This window comes from Molossus molossus, unplaced genomic scaffold (assembly GCF_014108415.1).
Source record: "Molossus molossus isolate mMolMol1 unplaced genomic scaffold, mMolMol1.p scaffold_m16_p_12, whole genome shotgun sequence".
Classification (NCBI taxonomy): domain Eukaryota; kingdom Metazoa; phylum Chordata; class Mammalia; order Chiroptera; family Molossidae; genus Molossus; species Molossus molossus.
In genome coordinates, this window is record NW_023425347.1 from 28,442,817 (window position 1) to 28,446,977 (window position 4,161).

The 4,161-nt window shown below is 42.5% G+C and overlaps 1 non-coding gene across 1 annotated transcript; it reads left to right on the plus strand.

The window, feature by feature from the left end:
• Nucleotides 1–3,819: 3,819 nt before the first annotated feature.
• Nucleotides 3,820–3,926, plus strand: LOC118627297. Its single transcript, XR_004959061.1, has one exon. It is a non-coding gene; the product is annotated as a U6 spliceosomal RNA (small nuclear RNA).
• Nucleotides 3,927–4,161: the final 235 nt, after the last annotated feature.

Here is a 4,161-nt window from a genome sequence, read left to right on the forward strand (position 1 = left end):
AGAAATGACCGCCCTCACCCTTCCCAGTCTCTCCGGGTCCAGCCTGAGCAAGCCGGGAGGGAAGCCCAGGGAGGGAGCCCCGTCTCTCCGCAGCCACCCCCACATTGCAAAGGCTGCCCTTGCAGGGCAAGAGCACCACAATCGGGTGGAGAAACGAAGCAAAATGAAACTACCTGCATGCCTTTCTTCTGCCTCCCTCCTCTGGTCTCCTATCTGTGAAATCCTGTGAATGTATTTTGATTATAAAAGCAAAAAGTGGGTGGCAGTGGTCTGCCCCACACCCCTCACCCCGGGCCTTCTAAGGCTCTGCTAAAGTAAATCCACAGGGTTTCCAAACGGGGAGGGTCCCATCGTTCCAAGTACAATCCTGGCCCATCTCTTTGAATCCTGAGTGTCCAACATGCATAAGGGGTGTACGTCTGTGCATTCCCATCTCTCTCTTTGTGTATCATGGGGGAGTGGTGGTATCTGCCTTCTCTGTCCTCCTCCCATCTGCACCTCTCGCAGCAGCTGCTTTTCCTTCTGTGGAAGGAAGAGGAAGCCCCTTTCCAGCCCGGAGAAGCAGCTAGGGCACTGCCAGGCAGCTGCCCAGCCAGTAAGTTTCCCAAGAAACAAGAGAGGGAGGGAGAAAGAACCCTAACAAACCAGTTTTACAAGCTAAATGTTCCCACCTCTCCTTCACTTGAAGCATTGCTAGAGAGGGAGGTAGGAGAGGAGGAGGTTAAAAGAACTGGACAAAGAAATAAACATGGAGATGCCACCTCCCTCCACACCCCCACCCCTCCAAGATCTAGGAAGGGAAGGGCTCTTTGTAGCCAGTCCTCCTGGGAGAGGGAAGGGAAGGGAGAGAAGAGGCAAAAAAGATGTCTTCCCCCCCAACAGAACAATTTGCTATTATTGTTCTTCTTTTGCTGTTACACTTGAATTCTAGAAACTATTTGATAAAGTTATTTTTATGTTTCTTTCTGTATCTCTTGCTATGTATTAATAGATAGCTAAAAATAAAACACTCTGAGCCACAAACACAGATACTACACAGTAGCAAAGTATGCTGTTTTTAGCACTCTTCAGCTTTGCTCATTCTCAACTTTTGCGTAATAAAATTTGCAACTTTGCCAGGCCAATAAATCTGGTGTGAGATGTTGCAGTTAGCTCAGCAAAAAAGAGCTGTTAGGTCGCTTGATGACAGCACAATGAATGGGCAACCAGCTCACTGCAGGCTCGGTGAAGCCATCCACGCCACTGGACCTAGTTCGATCGTATCGAGTTGACTGTTTTCCATTTCTGCTTGCATAGTGCTGTTGTGAAAGCCTGTTCACTGCAGACAGTACCCCAGACACATTACACACCTCCTGGAGTCACAAACATAGTTTCTCCCCACAGTCCAAAACAGAATGGTTGATTTAGCACAGGAACACGGGTTGATGATGCTCAGGATAGATTCATCTCATGCACTTTGAAAACGTGTAACATATGTAACTCTACTTCCTTGACATTTTCATCCCTAAGATAATAACAGATAGCAAGTGGAAACTACCCGGTTCTTTAACTAGTATTTCTCGAACCTCAGTCATTCATAAACCTCTTTCACAACGTTTGCCATATTTGTGCCACCACACATTTCTACTGAATATCTTTCCATCCAACTGACTTAATTCCTTTACTTGAATAATTTTAAGGAAACCTACTGTCACTTCTATTGTAAGCAATAATATACATGATATCGTGATTTGTATAGTTAAATAATATACTTATTTATATGGTTAAATAGTGTACAGAAATCATAGTCTAGTACACATTAAAGTGAACACAATTGTTTGTTCATTAAGCAATTGGAAATAGGAGGTATTCGGCCATGTACCTCATAAACCAGCACCACGTATTTGCCACTGTTCCTTCCACCGCAATGGCTTATACCTTACTGTGTTCAGAATTAAGCCCTGGTTTAATTCTACTCTCTGGCCTCTACTTTCTAAGACAGCCTCCGACAGTTCCACATCGAACTCTTGTATGGATGCACTTCAAAGAAACAGAAGTTCTGACATCCAGAATCTAAAAAAACAAGGAGTTCACATATTCAAAAAAGTTCCCAGTTGATATTTCTCCTTAGTTTACCACTCCAGTATTTGGGCAGTTGTCTTTTATCATATTTTCAATTCTCTATGCTGAATTTAAATATTCTTTCTAGTGTTTTTACTGACACACACACACACACACACACACGTCTGAAGCTATAGATTGAAGTAAGAACATAATTGTATTATGTCACACACCAGAGAGACTACAAAAATATGATCGCCAGTGGCTACCTCTTCATATTTTCTCTTTAATTTTAATTCTATGTCATTTATGACATGTGAAACCAAAGGGGTTCTGATGTAGAAGTTTAAAAAGATTACTGACCCAATGGAATATTATGCAGCAGTAAGAAAGAAAAATCTCTTTTCCTTTGAGATGACATGGAGGGACCTAGAGAGTATTATGCTAAGTGAAATAAGCCAGTCAGAGAAAGACAAGTTTCACATGATTTCACTTATTTGTGGAATATAACAAACAAAATAAGCTGATGAACAAAATAGATCCAGAGACATAGATGTACGGTTCAAACTGACAAATCTTAGAGAAGGAGAGTGGAGGGTGGGGGGCAGGGGAGAGATAAACCAAGAACTTACATGCATATATGCATAACCAATGGACACAGACAACAATGCTGTCAGGGGGGGCAGGATCAGGAGGAGAGTGTCAATGGGGGGGAAAGGAGAAATATCTGTAACAAAAATAAATTAATTTAAATAAAAAATAAAAAGATGACTGACCACTTGAGGGTGAACGGAATACTGTCAAGTCATTTCATTAACCCTAGTTTATGTAGTCGTTCTAGACAAGCCTCCCTTCCGTGCGTTTGAGTGGGATGGTAAAAGAAACGAGTTCTGGAGAGCAGGTGCCCTGTAAATATGCCCACCTTTATGGTTTTCTAAGCTAACTGCATATGTGTGACATTCAGTAAGCTGACTGTGGTTTTATTTTATTTATTTATTTTTTATCCTCACCCGAGGACATTTTTGCATTTATCTTCAGATAGAGCAGGAAGGAGAGGGAGAGAAACATCTACATGAGAGAGCCACATCAATTGGTTGCCACCCACATGACCCCAACCAGAGCCAGGGACAAACTGCAACCGAGGTACATGCCCTTAGTGGGAACCAAACCCGAGTCTCTCTGGTCCGCGGGCCGACGCTCTAACCACTGAGCAGAACTGGCCAGGGCTGACTGTGGTTTTCAATCTATGCTGTCACATCTTTCTCATGACTCCAACTAATTCTGATTGTACATTTCTTGTTTTGTTTTTTAAAAGTTTCTTTTGGAATGGTGGTTACCAAGGCCTGGGGATTGGTGGGGAGTGAAATGGGGAGATGGTGGTCCAAGTTCCAGTTAAAAGATGAACAAGTTCTAGGGATCTGACACACAGGATTGTGAATGTAGTTAACAATACTGTGTTATATACTTAAAATTGCTAAGGGAGTCAATCTTAAATGTTCTCACCACAAGCATGCAATGCTAATTATGCAACACGATGGAGTGGCAATCATTTGCAATACATAAATATGTCAAATCAACATGTTGTACGTCTTCAACTTACACAATGTTATGTCAACTCTATCTCCAAAAGAAGTCTCATTCCCACCTCATATGTAATGGGAAGTAAGCCGGAGTTCTTCTCAACTTCTGTGTGGCAAAAAGGTCTTTGTGTCCTGCTGACATTGAAAAAGATGCCCTAGGAAAGTAGCAAGAAAATGATTCATTTGAAACTGATTTTCAGTGCTCGCTTCGGCAGCACATACACTAAAATTGGACCGATACAGAGAAGATGAGCATGGCCCCTGCGCAAGGATGACACGCAAATTCGTGAAGCGTTCCCTATTTTTAGATCTCTTCTCCTTTGAGATGACATGGAGGGACCTGGAGAGTATTATCCTAAGGGAAACAAGCCATACAGAGAAAGACAAGTATCATATAATCTCACTTATTTGTGGAATATAATGAACATAACAGTCTGAGGAATGGGGTAGACACAGAGACGTGGAAGTGGGGTACAGACTGACAATCCCCAGAAGAGGGGGTGGTGGGGGAGAGATAAACCACAGAACTTATATGCATGTG